At 34.8% G+C, this 18,243-nt stretch overlaps 1 long non-coding RNA gene across 1 annotated transcript in view; it reads left to right on the top strand.

Annotated features, from left to right (window-relative positions):
- Positions 1-14,445, top strand: part of LOC110256450 — a 260,565-nt gene extending 246,120 nt beyond the window's left edge. The window contains exon 4 of the long non-coding RNA XR_002337960.1: positions 12,237-14,445. This is a non-coding gene — a long non-coding RNA (uncharacterized LOC110256450). The remainder of the gene's footprint in view (positions 1-12,236) is intronic.

The following is an 18,243-nucleotide window of genomic DNA, read 5'->3' as shown; positions in this document are numbered from 1 at the left end:
TAAGGATACATTAGATATTAGTTTTTGAAATTACAGCTTAATGCCCATGGACCAAAAAAAGAAAAATCTATGTCTGGGGGAAAAAAAAAAAAAAAAAAAAAAAAAAAAAAAAAAAAGACGGTTAATAGCAGCAGTGGTCTTTTTGTTTCCATGGAGTTTGGATTAAAGCTTATTTCTTATGTGTAAGACCTTCCTGAGTTCTGGGATAGGAAGCTGGCATCCCTGTATTCTAAAATTTTTCTATCATTGATGATTGAGTTTAGGCAGGCACATATTTGAAACAAATTGTTTAAATATATTGCCTAATGAATTGCTTCACTGGCTTAGAACAGTTATTTTTCCCATCCTTGGATGGAAACATTTTCACTAACCCCCAGTTCAACTTTACCAGCCACTTCTGCATTTTCAGTCTTTTAACTTTTCACTTTCATCTTTTAATATAATTTTATCCATTTACTGAAATCAATTCATTCTTTGCAAGTGACAAAAACCTAGTTCAAACATGCTTCAGCAAGAAGAAAACTCCCACAAAAATCAGAAACAGAAATCAGGGACTTCATTCATTAATAAATGTTAATTGAGGAAATACTATGTGCCAAACCCTGAGATCAAGGTAGAGCAAAAACAGGTACTTTCTGATTTTCTAAAACTTTAAAGTCTATTTCAATAAGATTATCAGCTTCTCTATTGGTTATTGATTCATTTTCTCAGATTCCTTCATGTGATAATATACACAGTCCTTACGTCTCTTAAGCTATAGCTTTTCAATTTTCCAATTTGAAGATGGGATGATTTTTCTCTAATAGTTCTGTTTAAAAAAATCTTGGGAGTTTTAGTCATGGCTCAACGGTAATGAACCTGACTAGTATCCATGAGGATGCAGGTTCTTTCCCTGGCTGCACTCAGTGGGTTAAGTATCTGGCATTGTCCTGAGCTGTGGTGTATCTTGCAGACATGGCTCAGATTCTGTGTTGCTGTGGCTGAGGTGTAGGCTGGCAACTACAGCTCTGATTCAACCCCTGGCCCAGGAACCTCTATATGCCTTGGGTAAGTCCCCAAAAAAGACAAAAACAAAAACAAACACAAAAACCTTGTAGGGACACACCTGTGGATCAATGCATTGGGGTATGGGAGTGGTATATTATCAATGGCAAGGATTGGGTCTCTCTGGATCTACCTCTCCATAGAATAAAACTCCTGTCCTCTACAGGGGTTGAAAAGGAGTAATAGCCTATTTTTATCCTTTGCTGTAGCTCTGGAAGAGAGCTAGTGCCTCTAAGTCCTAAGACTTGATTCTCTAGTGTAGGTTTGGCTTTCAGCTCTCTTAGGTGGTTTTTTAGTTTCCCAAATGGTTGCTGTCATGTTCCATTGTATTTGTCCTTGCATGTTTATACTTTTTACTTCATTTAAAAAAGTTTCTCTTTTTTTATTGCAGACTCAGAGACAGTATGTATAAATTGTTGTTATTTGTGAGTTTCATGCAGATGTACTTGATGTAAAATCTCATCTAATCATTGTTCTTTAAAAATACCTATAGCTAGGGAATTGTCCTGTACTGTTGGTAGGAATGTAAATTAGTACAACCACTATGGAAAACAGTATGGACCTACCTTAGGAAACTATATATACAACTACCATATGACCCAGCAATGCCACTCTTGGGCACATATCCAGACAAAACTTTCCTTGAAAACCCCACATGTACCAGCATGTTGATTACAACACTATTCACAATAGCCAAGACAGAGAAACAACCTAAATGTCCATCCACAGATGATTGGATTAAGAAGATATGGTATATAGACACAGGGAATACTACTCAGCCATAAAAAAAGAACAAAATAATGCCATTTGCAGCAACATGGATGGAACTGTAGACTCTCTTACTAAGTAAAATAAGTCAGAAAGAGAAAAACAAATAACATATGATATCACTTATACCTGGAATCTAAATATGGCACAAATGAACCTTTCCACAGAAAAGAAAATCATGGACATGGAGAACAGATTTGTGACTGCCGAGAGGGAGGGGGAATGGGTGGGATGGATATGGAATTTGGGGTTAATAGATGCAAACTATTGCCTTTGGAATGGATAAGCAATGAGATCCTGCTGTATAGCACTGGGAACTATATCTAGTCACTTACGATGGAGCATGATATTGTGAGAAAAAAGAATGTATACATGTGTGTGTAACTGGGTCACCTTGCTGTGTAGTATAAAATTGACAGAACACTGTAAACCAGCTATAATGGAAAAAATAAAAATCATTATAAAAAAACACCTACAGCTGGTGCAGCACTATCCAAAGTTTATACAGTTGCTTTGATAAAATCCCATTGGTTAGATTTTCACTTTATTGGTATTCTTTATATCAAAAGGTAAATTGCTATAATGGCTGAATTCATATAATAAACAATCATTTCCTTTAAGTTTTTAAATTTTTGGAAACATCTTAGTAATTTCATATTATTATCCCTTTGTAGTGATATGAATATCTTGACTACTGATTTATAATTCTGTTACCCAGGTTCTTCCATATGTTTTTGAGACCATGAACTTTGGAGGAAGGGAATCTTTCCACTGAAAGAACTATATTGGTTTCCACAATAAAACATTACATACTTTAAGATTGAATATTGTCCCTAAATTTGACAGTACTAACAAAGGGTTTAATGATAGGAAAGGGAAGATATTTGTAAATTCATGTTGCTATGCTCATCTATGAGCCTTTACTTGTGTAAACACTGATATATACTGACAAAGTTGCTTGTAACTTCTGACCATGATACATCTAATGAACTATACTAACAAATAATAAAGTATTGAATAGTATCTTTTAGAAATATCTAACTCCTATTTCTTCTTGCCTAAAACTGCTTACTTAGCTTTTAATTATGCCTATAGCTCAATGTTTGTATATTGGAATTACCTATGTGCCTCTTAAAAATAGTGACTCTCTGGCCCCAATCCAGACCACTTAAATATGAATTTCTGAGGATGGCATCTGGGTAGCAAAACTATGGCAAGTTCTACAGGTGATTATATTATACAGGCAGAGTTGAAAAATACCTGTTTATCTTATATCCTATAGGAAGATGAAAATGAATTTTTTTTGGCTTTGACTTCCCACTGTATCCTGACCTCGGGATATATGAGATCCCTGGGTTCTGAATATTAGCTATTATTTTGCTTAGACTTAATGCTAGGGAGTTCTACATTCAAACATATGAAGTTCTGAAATATAAAAGGAATTTAAAAGACCTTTGCTTAGTACAGAACTTGAAACATCAAACCTGCTTTGGACTTTCTCTCTAACCTGGCCCAAAGACTGCTTGAACCCTTAGTTACTCAGAAATAAATTATTTTAATTCATTTAAATACATATTTAATTATTCAAATACATTTTATTAATATATAGCCATTCTTTTAAGTTGATAAGTGCTTTATAACACTACATATCATATCTTGTAATTTTTTCCCCTCTAAAATAGTGGTTTTGGTCTCTCTAGATAAGAAACTAATTTTTTTCTTATCTAACATATACCATAGGTTACTTAGAGTTCCAGGGTATTAAAAGTGCTAGTATGGCTATGAAGTCATGAAAAGTTGAAGGCTTTACAATGTGAATTACTTTTGGAGAGTATTGAACATCAATTATCAGAATGGTAAAAAAAGATAAAGATACCTAAAAGAGGGGCTTTCTTGCTAAAAGCTATTATTTATTTTGGTTGTATGGTGATAGAAGAAACAGAAGTCATTTGTTAAATACTCAATAATTTATTAAAAATATTTATTTATGCCTACTATATGACAGGCAATATATTAGACATTTTAAATTGGGAGCCAGATTGAAGGAGACAACATGAGAGCAAGTGTGGGAATATACATATACTAATTTGTATGTCAAAAATGTTAGAGGTGTGCTTAAGAAGAGATTTGGATCTATCTAATGATATTTCCCTACAAAATGGTTAAAAATGCCTCTTGGGATTCTTCAAGCCAGACTGGTTTCTATATTTTCCATGTTATCCAGGTCCCTAAGATGATACACAAAGAACTGAGTGGAGAGTGGATGGGCCTGGATATTACTGAGTGTTTGATTCCTGAGTCACTGCTCCTCCTGATTCTTGATTTGAATTCTCTACTTACTACCACTTTTTAATTGCTCCTGAATCCTAAACTTTGCTGTGTTTTATCCTGGTTCTGTTTGTGTTTCCCTCATCATTTATCACACTTCGTGGATAATTTGTGTCCATTTTTATGTGCAGACCATAAATCCAAGACCAGAAGTGATATTTTCCTAGGTTTTCATCAACCTTGTAATCACTGAGTTGATTTTTATCTCTATTGGCCCTGTAATCTCGTATCCCTTATGCTGTTTCCCTAATTTATACAAGTCTTAAAGATGTTCCATAATTTGACTTTGGAAGCAGCTTGCTCATTATTTTTCACAAATGATTATTTTTACATTGAAAACTACTAACAAATAGCAATTTAATTGTTGCATATAATTTTTAAACTATAAATTGATAGGAATTCCCTTCGTGACTCAGCAGTTAACAAATTTGATTAGTGTCCATGGGGGCACAGGTTCAATTCCTGGCCTTACCCAGTGGGCTGGGAGTCACACGTTGCCAGTGACCTGTGGTGTGGGTCACGGACATGCTGGAATCCAGTGTTGTTATGGCTGTGGCATAGGCTGTGAGCTACAGCTCCAATTCGACCCCTAGCCTGGGAACCGCCATATGCCATGGATGTGGCCGTAGAAAGCAAACGAAACAAAACAAAACTATACATTGATGGTAAAATTATTTCTTAAGGCAGTGGTTCTCAACCAGGGGTAATTTTCCTCCAGGGATATTTGACAATGTCTGGAGACTTTTTTTTTGGAGACATTTTTTTTGATTCTCACCATTAGGAGGTGCTGTTGGTGTCGGGGGTAGGGAGTGGAGGCCAGGGATGCCACACATCCAACCATGTACACGACAGACAGTTCCAGTGACAAAGAATTATCCAGTCCAAAATATCAACAGTGCTGGGGTTGAACCTCTCTTAAAATAATTCTGAGAAAAGCCTATATTGTTGAATCTTTAATGTATGCTTGAATGCCAGAGTACTATAATTTTTATCTAGGGAAAAGATAATTTAAAAGCATTTATGCTTTGAGTCTTCTTTCCTTTACACATTAATGTATCCCTTCTAAAGCTCTAAATTCAGTAGATTAAGTGATTTCCCTTCTAAAATGTTCAACTACCTATAACCACAAGTACTTCTCTTAAGTGCAAGTGTAAGCTGTCTTCTCAACAAGTTATGCCAGATTTAGTTATTAAGAAAATGAATACCCTGTAGATAAAATATGTTGCCATTTCAAAATAAATTACACCTTTAAAGGATGCTGTAGCAATTTTCCCAATATGTTTCTTCTGTACAAATCAAAATTCTGTTTCTGTGTTCACCATATAGTTTCAGCCCTAATACCTAGGCTTGATTTCTACATTTGTAAGGAAATGCAAATGAATGTGACTACTTGTACTCTCCAGGGGTGTTAAATATATGAGTTGCCTATATGTCTATCTCCTCACATTTGTGTGTGGTTTATGCATGTATTATCACTTCTAACCTTTACTGGTACCTAACACAGTGCCTTTCAAGGAATGTTGTGATACTGTGAAAGATACTTAGCTCATATATATATACTATAAAGAAAATATTTTATTTTTGGATATGTCCACATTTATGTATGATAATGAGTTATATAGCCTTAATCTCTTAGTGGATTTTCTTAATTAGTAGAATGAAATCAATTTTATTATTTTTTTATTAATTTTTTTTATTATAGCCATACCTGCGATATATGGAAGTTTCTGGGCCATGGATTGAATCAAAGCCACAGCTGTGACCCACTCCTCATCTTGAACTCACTGTACTGGGCCAGGAATTGAACCATTGCCTCTGCAGTGACCTTTGCCACAGCAGGAACTCCTGAAACATTTCTTTTACAAGCATTCTCTTACTCCTTCAGTTTGGAGTACACCAATAACACCTGAGGTGTGCCACTATTAATCCACTCCCCAGATTGTTTCAAAACGTCTATTTATGTTTTGTACCCTGCAAGTGCCTGCCAGTTTTTCTTTAAATCCTAGGTCTGCCACGTTGCCTGATACAAAGTGAAACCTCAGTAGTTGTTGACTTACAATGCAATGTGATAGTTACTAAAAACAGATAAATTTGATGTTAGCAGCAAGCCCTGTTTCTTTTTGTTTGTTAAGTCGGTTTTGTTCCAGAGCAACCTAAGTGTGTGATCGTATGAGTTAGAGATTTTATGTTTTCTATACTCCTAAAAGAATCCCAACTTTGTTTTGATAGTCATCCCTCCCCCTGCAGCCCACATGACTGAAGTGAAATGGTTGCCTGTGTGGCTGCATGGCCATGTGATGGTTAGTGCAGTAGACCAAGCTTGGGAAATTCACCTTTCTTTCTGGAGAATGATGTTGGGAATTTATAATTAAACCCCAATAGTTGGGATTTTGCTTGGGCTACTTATTCATTCAGGAAGTCAGCCTAATCAGATAGGAGGAAAAGATAACTCCCCCATAGTTGAGAGTTTATTTCCTGTTTGCTTCCTATCAATGAACAAGGAATTACACAGCCACAGCTGCTGCAGGCAGTCATGTTGGTTCCATGGAGAAAGCCTTTCTAATTAAAGAACTGACATAGAGGCGGGCAGAGCTGAGGCAACAGCAGAGAAAGGGAGCTGGAGCTGTGAATGTACCACACCTGGAGACTATCCCACTTTTGACCTAGATTATGTGAGAAAATGTCTTTCTATAAACACTGATGGAGTAGTGCTTTCTATTATTTAGAGTCTAGGTAACATCATGTTAAAGATGCCCAATCTCCTCATTCTTTTTTAAAAAATCATTTATATCTGTTGACTTTTCCCCCCCTGTGATTCAGATTATAATCATCCATAACATGTTCAGCTATTCCTTCTCTCTCCTCACTGGTCCTGCCTCTCAAAATTTCAATTCATCTTTTATCTTTAGGCCTGCTGACAACTGTCTTTGGGCCTCAACTTTTCCCAGATGATTTTTTTCAAGACACTTTTTTTTTTTAAATTTATTTATTTTATTTTTTTTATTTTCCCACTGTACAGCAAGGGGGTCAGGTTATCCTTACATGTATACATTACAATTACATTTTTCCCCCAGCCTTTCTTCTGTTGCAACATGATCAAGACACTTTTAAAACAAATTCCCTTTGTGAGAGAAATTTCTTTCTTCTTTTTTTGGGGGGGGGTAATGTTTATAGCAGTTTTATGATAATTACCAAACACTTGGAAGCAGCTAAGATGTTCTTTTTAAAATGATTTTTATTTTTTCCATTGTACTTGATTTACCATGTTCTGTCAATTTCTACTGTACAGCAAAGTGACCCAGTCATACGTATACATATATTCTTTTTCTCACATCATCCTCCATCATGTTCCTTCACAAGTGACTGGATGTAGTTCCCTGTGCTATGCAGCAGGATCTCATTGCTTATCCACTCGAAAGGTAATAGTTTGCAACGATTAAGCCTAGACTCCCAGTTCATCCCACTCCCTCCCCTATCCCTTTGGCAACCACAGGTCTGTTCTCCAAGTCCATGAGAACAGACCTGTGGTTTCATTTCTATGGAAAGGTTCATTTGTGCTGTATATTAGATTCTAGATATAAGTGATATTGTATGGTATTTGTCTTTCTCTTTAGGACTTGCTTCACTCAGTATGAGAGTCTCTAGTTCCATCCATATTGCTGCAAATGGCATAATTTTCTTCTCTTTTATGGCTGAGTAGTATTCCATTGTGTCTATATACCACATCTTCCTAATCCAATCATCTGTCAGTGGACATTTGGGTTGATTCCATGTCTTAACTATTGTAAATAGTGCTGCAATGAACATGCTGGTGCATGTGTGTTTTTCAAGGAAAGATTTGTCCAGATATATGCCCAAGAGTGGGATTGCTGGGTCATATGGTAGTTCTATGTGTAGTTTTCTAAGGTACCTCCATACTGTTTTCCATAGTGGTTATACCAGCTTACATTCCCACCAACAGTGCAGGAGGGTTGCCCTTTCTCCACACCCTCTCCAGCACTTGTTATTTGTGGACTTACTAATGATGGCCATTCTGACTGGTGTGAGGTGGTATCTCATGGTAGTTTTGATTTGCATTTCTCTAATAATCAGTGATGTTGAGCATTTTTTCATGTGCTTGTTGGCCGTCTGTATATTTTCTTTGGAGAAATGTCTATTTAGATCTTTTGCCCACTTTTCCTTTTTTTTTTTTTTTTTTTTTTTTTTTTTTGCTATTGAGTTGTATAAGTTGTTGCTATATTTTAGAGATTAGGCCCTTGTCAGTTGAAGCATTTGAAATTATTTTCTCCCATTCCATAGGTTGTCTTTTTTTTGTTGTTGTTGTTTGTTTTTTGTTTTCCTTCACTGTGCAAAGGTTGACAGTTTGATTAGGTCCCATTGGTTTATATTTGCTTTTATTTCTGTTGCCTTGGGAAACTGACCTGAGAAAACATTTGTGAGGTTGATGTCACAGAATGATTTGTCTTTGTTTTCTTCTAGGAGTTTGGTGGTGTCTTATCTTACATTACATTTTGAGTTTATTTCTGTGTATGGTGTGAGGGTCTGTTCCAGTGTCATTGATTTCCACGTGGCTGTCCAGTTTTCCCAGCACCACTTGCTGAAGACTGTCTTTTTCCCATTTTATATTCTTGTCTCCTTTTTGAAGATTAATTGACCATTGGTGTCTGGGTTTATTTCTGGGTTCTCTATTCTGTTCCATTGGTCTGTGACAAGGCCTGCTCATCAACCCAAGTCCCGAAGTCAGTGGTGCTGCAGAAATAAGAAGAAAGAGACAAAGAAATAGAGTGGGAATCATTGGGCTACAGCCTTCAAGAGGCAATAGCAAACCTCTGAGCCAACTCATGGTAAAAACTATTAATATTTTTTAATAGTATTTACTATTTTCTACTTCCTTGTAAGGGCATGGGATACATTGGCATTTTACTTCAAACTTATTGGAAGCAAGATATGCTAGGACAGTCATTCCTAAGCACAAAAAGTAATCATAAATGTTTTAGCCCTCCCAGGCTGTAATTTGTCATTTGCTTCAAGCCATCTACAGCCGCTCTCACAAGTCCCCCAAGGCTCCAGTCCTGAGAATGTCAGAGCTGATGGTTTTCCATCAGCAACATCAATGCTTCAGCAATCTTGTTTCCAACATGCAATTCTTTGATGTCATTCTCATTCATTTTGCCTCATGAGAAAGTCACAAGACTTTGTATAGACTGACCTTCTACAGCCACACTTTGCATATTCATGCCTCCAACACGTCTGTATGTCTGTTTTGGTACTAGTGCCACACTGTCTTGATTACTATGGCTTTATAATATTGCCTGAAGTCTGGGAGAGTTATGCGTCCTGCTTGGTTATTGTTCCTCAGGATTGCTTTGTCAGTTCTGGGTCTTTTGTGGTTCATTACAAATTTTTGAATGGTTTGTTGTAATTCTGTGAAAAATGTCATGGGTAATTGGATAGGGATTGCACTGAATCTGTAGATTGCTTTTGGTAGTACGGCCATTTTTACAATATTAATTATTCCAGCCCAGGAGCATGGAATATCTTTCCATTTCTTTGCATCGTCTTTAATTTCCTTGATGAATGTCTTATAGTTCTCAGCATATAAGTCTTGCCCCTCCTTGGTCAGGTTTATTCTCAGGTAATTGATTTTTTTGGGGGGTGCAGTTTTAAAAGGTATTGTATTTTTGTATTCCATTTCTAATATTTCGTTGTTAGGATACAGAAATGTAACTAATTTCTGAATGTTAATTTTATCCTGCTACTTTGCTGAATTTGTTGATCAGTTGGAGAGTTTTTGGATTGAGGCCTTAGGGTTTTCTATATATGGTATCATGTCATCTGCATACAGTGACGATGTTATCTCTTCTCTTCCAATTTGGATACTTTTTATTTCTTTTCTTTGTCTGATGGCTGTGGCTAGGACTTCCAATACTATGTTGAATAAGGGTGGTGAGAGTGGGCATCCTTGTCTTGTTCCATATTTTAGCAGGAAGGCTTTCACCTTTTCTCCACTGAGTATTGTATTTGCTGTGGGTTTGTCATGAATGGTTTTTATTATGCTAAAGTATGTTCCCTCTGTACCCACTTTGGTAAGAGTTTTGATCATGAGAGGATGTTGGACTTTGTCAAATGTTTTTTCTGCATCCATTGAGATGATCATGTGGTTTTTGATTTTTCTTTTGTTAATGTGGTGTATGACATTAATTGACTTGCATATGTTGAACCATCCTTGTGAACCTGGGATGAATGCCACCTGGTCGTAGTGTATGATCTTTTTTTATATGTTGTTAGATTTGGTTGACTAAAATTCTGTTGAGAATTTTTGTATCTATGTTCATCAAAGATATTTGCCTATAGTTTTCTTTTTTGGTGGTATCTTTGTCTGGTTTTAGAATTAGGGTGATGGTGGTGTCATAAAATGTCTTTGGGAGTTTTCCTTCTTTTTCAACCTTTTCAAAAAGTTTAAGGAGGATGGATATAAGTTCCTCTTTGTATATTTGATAGAATTTACCTGTGAAGCCATCTGATCCTAGACTCTTGTTTGTAGGGAGAGAGTTTTTTATTTTATTTTTTTTTAGGGCCACACCTGTGGCATATGGAAGTTCACAGGCTAGGGGTTGAATCGGACCTACAGCTGCTGGGCTATGCCACAGCCACAGCAACTCAGGATCCAAGCCACATCTGCGACCTACACCACAGCTCACGGCAACATTGGATCCTTAACCCACTGTGAGAGGCCAGGAATAGAACCGAAACCTCATGGTTCCTAGTCAGATTCATTTCTGCTTCACCAAGATGGGAAATTCTATAGGGAGTGTTTTTATTACATATTCAATTTCATTTCTAGTGATTGGTCTGTTCAGTTGATCTGTTTCTTTTTGATTCAGTTTTGGCAGGCTGTACGTCTCTAGAAAGGTGTCTATTTCTTCTGGATTGTCAAATTTGTTGGCATATAATTGTTCATAGTATTCTCTTATGGTTTTTCATATTTCTGCAGTATCCATTGAGATTTCTCCCTTTTCATTTCTTATTTTGTTTGTTTGTTTATTTATTTATTTACTTATGTCTCCTTATCTTGGTGTTTCTGGCAAGAGGTTTGTCAATTTTGTTTGCCTTTTCAATGAACCAGCTCTTGGTTTTATTGGTATTTTTTTTTCTATATTTTTTTGAATCTTTGAGAGAAATTTCAGTGCTAGTTTTTATATGTTACAATCTTCACATTTCCTCCATCTTCCCATTCATCACTGAGAATGCAAGAGATTATAGACTCCTGGAGGCAGTAGAATATAGTTACACTTATTTGATTATGCATTGTCTTTAGCTTTTGCACCACAATAGCAGCTGAGTGGCTGTGACAGACTGGAGGGATGACAAAGTTTAAAATATTTAGTATATGTCCCTTTACCAGGAATGGTGACTAACTCTTAATCTACAGTATTATAGGGTTAATAAAAACCTCTAGCTCAAAGGATTATCATGAGGCTCATCCACTCAGTTACTAGGACAGCTGGCACATAGAAACCTTCAATAGATGCTAGCTGCCATTATTGTTGTTACTAATATTAATGATCAGGAAAAGGTCAGTGCTTGCAGATCAAAAGATATTTAAACAAATAACCTTAGTACATTTTGTAGTTGGGGGGAATGAGTGCCAAGAGGACACATGATGTAGTTTCACTGAATAATATTTATTAGCAGGGTGAAGAAAACAATATTTCTGGAGTCAGTCCCCCAGGTGAGGTGTAAATACAATTAGAAGGCTGAATAAACATATTTATACCACCCCAGAGAGACTGAGCTACTTTAAATCTTATTTTTCATCCAGAGGAGATAAATGTTATTTTAAAAATCATAATTCATTGCTATTGTTAATTCAATAGTTGTGTGTGGTGCTGCTTTAGAGCAGAGTATATTGCTAGTGTTTGGCCAGACAGTGGAACAATTAATAAGGACTCCCATTTCCCCTAAGAGGTTTATTTGTCATGTCAAAGTTACGCTGGTCTGGTGCAACACAGATGGTGTTGTGACAGCACAAAATGATGAGTGCCACATTGTTCCTTCTAATGATCTTCTTCTGTTCAATTTATCTTATTTTGCAGCCTTGGATCTCTGCTACATGATTGTTTTGAATATAGGGGGAATCGAGTAGAGGAAGTCAAAGAAGATGCTAAATCCTCTCATTATTTTTTGATTGATATGTGACTCCAGAAAGTGTGAAAACATAATGTAGTATAAAAAAAAAAAAACAAAAACCCAGCTCTGTCCTATACATAAAAAAAATACCTGAACACTTAGTTATCTCAAAAAGAGTAGAAGGATCATAGTTTCATGGGAAAATAAGTTCTGCTAAGCTAATTTAATCATCTCTGTGATATAGTGCTGGGTATGACAGATAAAGAAAAGCTTTATACATAGTAAGTACAAGGATACATGGTTAAATCATGATTCTCTTTCTTAATTTACCATTGAAAAAACACAAAACTAGTTAGATAATCAATGAAAGGATCAATAAAAATAGTGCAAATGTCATTAAGGAAAACAAATTCAAATAATGAAGAATATTAAATCTCCAAACTGACTATAATATACTATTAGTGTATACTTTGATTAAAGTTGGTGTTGTTGACAGAGTAGGAGTAAAACAAAGTTATATTCACATTTACACTTTTCTTAAGTTCACTGTATGGCTTTTCAATTTTTCACACTTCTGTACTTTCTGCTTACTTAAATGTTGAATAAATGCTAAATGGAAATTTCCTTTATCTTGTAAATCTTCCTTGAATAATGGGAATAATTGTAAAAAGCTAAAGACAGATTTTCTCAGATAGAACCCTTAAGAACTTTTAGCATACACATAAACAATTTTAGATTAATTATAGGTTTCAGCATTTAAAAATATTTAAAATTGGTAATTATATCAACTCCATGACAAAGTTGATGACCTTTCACCAATATATACCTATTAAGTTTGATAATAGTTAGCTTGAGCCATATATTAGATTCCTCATCCAGTCAGTTTTTATCCTGTATTTTTAACTAAAATAGAAAATATTATCTCATAATACAGGTATTATGAGGCTGTAATTTTTGGATCTTTCTGGATTTTTAATTCAAATTTCCTTCTAACTCAATGAAGCTTTTCCATTCATAAGTCAGACCCATTAATTCCTGGTCCATTCTTTGTTTACTTTCAACTCTGGAACATCTGTTATGTTGTTGTACTTGGATGTTGTTTATAAATGTGCTCAAAATTTTTTTTATTCTGTTTCTTTCTCCAATCAGTGAAAAAAAATCAAATGCTAAGAAAGTGAAACACTCACTGATCTCATAGAAGATCTCCTGTTTTTTTTTTGTCTTCAATAAAATTTGTTATATTTTGGTGCTAGATTGAAGGCTTCAGACTGTATCTGATATTGAATGTATCACTGAGAAGTGCCATTAAAGCAAGCCATATATTACGTAATCATTTAAATGGTTTTTCCAGGCGTTATTGCAATCGTGAAGTGTTTTTCATCTCATATATTATTTTGAATTTGGTTAATACATTTTCCCTTGACTACAAGTATACTTCAACGTGGAAAGTTAGTTGTATATTCATTGCCAATTCGTCATACGACATGCAGAAAGACATATATGCTCAGTAAATAAAATGTGATTGCAATGAAAATATTCATAGGTTTTTTTTTTTTTTCTTTGCAAATGTGACAATGTGCTGGATTGGCTTTCAGGTAGCATTTTTTTTTAATTGTTGAGTGGGGCTTTTCCTTGTTAGATGCAAAAATGCTGCTCTGCAGAACATATTTTATGAGTGCACATTATAAAGTAATGATATTATTTCCTGGAGCACAATTTTTCAGTGATAAACTATACAAAAAGACATTAGGCAGTTCTCCCATATACTGCACATAGAAAAAACTTATTCCCATGTTTTGCACATGCACATATTACCAAAATGAAATATGCACATAGTATTATAATAATTACTTTTCCACGTTATGTGCCATGGATATGTATGTACAAATTTTAGGTTGCACCTTAAGTTGTAAGCACTCTCTTCTCTGAGCAAAGGGGAGTGTTAGAGCACACTGGTGGACTTAGAGATGGAATGGTGTGTTGAGATGTGTGGAGGCATCCTTATGACTGAGAAATAAACTTTGATCTTATTAATCAATTTTATTTATGTCTCTTACAATAGCTTAGCTGTCCTCTAATTAATATAAACAACAAATATGACTGAAAAAATTTATATCAATAGCAATGTATCCAAGTGGATATATATCCATAATCATTAAGAGAAAACTGAATATATTTGAGTCTCAGCTTTTTAATCCATAAAAACCCACATAATTGTTGTGAGGATTAAATGGTAAGAAATATGTAAAATGCTTTAGCATAGTCTGTAGTGCTGTGAATAAGTACTCAATATATTTTAACTGTCTTACTATTGAATTTTGATATTTGTATAATCACTAAATTAATCATTAATTTATTATTCTTATGAATGGAAATTATATTTAATTAAGTTTCAGATAACTTTCTTGTTGCTTTAATTCATTTGATGTTGGGGTATACATTGACCTGCTTCTTAGCCTAATAGATCTCCAGCTAATATATCTAATACATCCTAATATATCTCTAGCTATAGCCAATTTACTCCTCAGTCAGTGGCAATGGTCCCTTAGATTCTTTAGCTGAATTTATGCATTTAGATCCTAAATTTATCCCTTAGATCTTTTAGCTGGTTTTATGCATTCACTAAAATAATGGTTATAATTGGATTGGCGTATAGTTAGCCTTCAATTAAATATTATTATTATTTTGCAGTTATTATGTATCCTTTACTTTAGTGATGAAGAAAAATGATTCAAAGGTGTTAGGTGACTTATTCAAAGTTTCTTCCTTCTTTGATGTATTTTTTTACCCTTGGTGAAAGTAGAGTAAATCAAACAACTTTATGCAATAAGGGATTTGTTGAAGGAATTTAATTGTGGTTAACAGAGCCAATGACATAGCTGACCACTCAAGTCTGAGGAAAGACAGATAATTGACACATTCTTGGGAAAAGATGGCCAGCAGCAAAGACCCTAATGCCATTATATTCTGTCTCCCGTATGTTTCAGGAAAATTACATATTCCTAAAGTTACCGAATATCCAGTTTCTCAATATTAGAAAATGTTTCCATACTTTAGGAAAACTCCAATTATGTAGATATTTTTAAAACAAATAAGTAACATTTTATGATTATTATCATGTAATGATGTGGCTTGATGTACTTTTGTACTCTCACTGATTTTCTTACCTTTTTACTGTATCTTGCTAAACAAATTCATCAGAGAAGAGAATATAGAAAGGAAGTGTAAGTTTTCTTGCACACAAGTTAGATCCAATATTTACTACAGCACAAAGAACAAGTCACACATTTAAAATTTTAAATTATTTGCCAATTATAAGAACTGAGTATGCTTTCTGGCACCTGCAGATCAGTGTTGAATTTTTTTTAGGTATTAACTTTGTCTGTAAATCATTTTTAAAAATGTATTGTCATACTGTTTTAAGAGATTTGAACTTTGGGGCCATTTTCTATTAAAGACTTGATGACTTAGTTATAATTAAAATGAATTTGGATTTAAAATTCTTCAGTGAAAACTTTAATCAACAATTTTAATATATAATTTTCATTATGCATTACAGTAAACATAATGGTTAGGAGCTGAACTCTAGAACTAGATACCAAGGTTTGAATCCTGAATTTGCTACATGCTAGATTTATGATTATGAGAAATAATTTAAACTCTCTGAACTACAGTTATTACTTCAAATCAGAATAATAAGGATAGCTACCTTGTATAGTTCTTATGAGCATTAAATGGGTTAAGATGTGTGATATCCATAGAGATCATTGGTTTGATTATTATACAGAAGTATAATTTCAAAAAATTTTGCCTTGTGAATACAAGATGCTTTAAGTATCAAGAAAACCAATTTACTAGTAATTCTTAAATCTGAGAATTTAAGATGTAAATTAAATCTGAACATTTAATCTGAACATTTAAATCTAATGTTGTCTGCAATTTTGAAAAATGTTTGGCCTAATCTTTTAATTAATTTTTTAAAGATTTTTTATTATAGTTGATTTACAATGTTCTAACAATTTCTGCTATACAGAAAAGTGACCGAGTTATACATATATATATACATACATTCTTTCTCTCATGATATCGTCCATCAGGTTCCATCACAAGGGATTTGATATAGTTCCCTCATCAGAAGAGTTTTTTTTTTTTCCCCCCTATTTGTAGGTCTGCGCCTGCAGCATATGGAGGTTCCCAGGTTAGGGGTCTAATCAGAGCTACAGCTGCCAACCTATGCCTCGGCAACACCAGATCCAAGCCAAGTCTGGGAGCTACACCACAGCTCTCGGCAATGATGGATCCTTAACCCACTGAGCTAGGCCATGGATCAAACCTGCAATCACATGGTGCCTAGTCGGATTTTCTCCTGCTGCGCTACAACTGGAAATCCCAGAAGAGTTTTGCTTTTTAATTTTATGATGATTTTTATTTTTTCCATTATAGCTGGTTTACAGTGTTCTGTCAATGTCCTACTGAACAGCATGGTGACCCAGTCACACATACATGTATACATTCCTTTTTCTCACAATATCATGCTTCATCATAAGTGACTAGATATAGTTCCCAGTACTATACAGCAGGATCTCATTGCTTATCCATTCCAAAGGCAATAGTCTGCATGTATTAACTCCAAATTCCCTATCTATCCCACTCCCTCCCCCAACCCCTTAGCAACCACAAGTCTGATCTCCATGTCCATGGTTTGTTGTAGTTCTGTGAAAAATGTCATGGGTAATTGGGTAGGGATTGCACTGAATCTGTAGATTGCTTTTGGTAGTACGGCCATTTTTACAATATTAATTATTCCAGCCCAGGAGCATGGAATATCTTTCCATTTCTTTGCATCGTCTTTAATTTCCTTGATGAATGTCTTATAGTTCTCAGCATATAAGTCTTACCCCTCCTTGGTCAGGTTTATTCCCAGGTAATTGATTTTTTTGGGGGGTGCAGTTTTAAAAGGTATTGTATTTTTGTATTCCATTTCTAATATTTCGTTGTTAGGATACAGAAATGTAACTAATTTCTGAATGTTAATTTTACCTGCTACTTTGCTGAATTTGTTGATCAGTTGGAGAGTTTTTGGATTGAGGCCTTAGGGTTTTCTATATATGGTATCATGTCATCATGATACCACCATCATTTTGGTGGTATCTTTGTCTGGTTTTGGAATTAGGGTGATGGTGGTGTCATAAAATGTCTTTGGGAGTTTTCCTTCTTTTCCAACCTTTTCAAAAAGTTTAAGGAGGATGGGTATAAGTTCCTCTTTGTATATTTGATAGAATTCACCTGTGAAGCCATCTGGTCCTGGACTTTTATTTGGGGAAGTGTTTTTATGACATATTCAAATTCATTTCTAGTGATCTGTCTGTTCAGTAGATCTATTTCATCTTGATTCAGTTTTGGCAGTCTGTAAATCTCTAGAAAGTTGTCCATTTCTTCTAGGTTGTCAAATTTGTTGGCATACAATTGTTCATAGTATTCTCTCTCTCTCTCTTTTTTTTTTTTTTTGTATTTCTGTAGTATCTGTTATGACTTCCCCTTTTTCATTTCTTATTTTGTTTATTTGGGTTTTTTCTCTCTTCTTCTTGGTGAGTCTGGCCAGAGGTTTGCCAATTTTGTTTACCTTTTCAAAGAACCAGCTCTTGGTTTTATTGATTTCTTCTATTGTTTTTTAATCTCTATTTTATTGATTTCCTCTTTGATCTTCATGATTTCCTTCCTTCTTCTGACTTTAGGTTTTGTTTGTTCTTCTTTTTCATCTCCCTTTGGGTGTTGGGTTAAGTTTTCAGTTTGAGGTTTTTCTTCTTTTTTGAGGAAGGCCTGTATTGCTATAAATTTCCCTCTGAGCACTGCTTTTCTGGTATCCCATAGATTTTGAGAAGTTGTGTCTTCATTATCATTTGTCTTGAGGTATTTTTTAATTTCCTTCTTGATTTCCTCATTGACCCATGGTTTTTTTTGGTAGCATGTTGT

Source organism: Sus scrofa, chromosome 13, assembly GCF_000003025.6.
Source record: "Sus scrofa isolate TJ Tabasco breed Duroc chromosome 13, Sscrofa11.1, whole genome shotgun sequence".
Classification (NCBI taxonomy): Eukaryota; Metazoa; Chordata; class Mammalia; order Artiodactyla; family Suidae; genus Sus; species Sus scrofa.
Note: the sequence above shows the minus strand (reverse complement) of the source record. Positions and strands in the feature narration are given on the sequence as shown.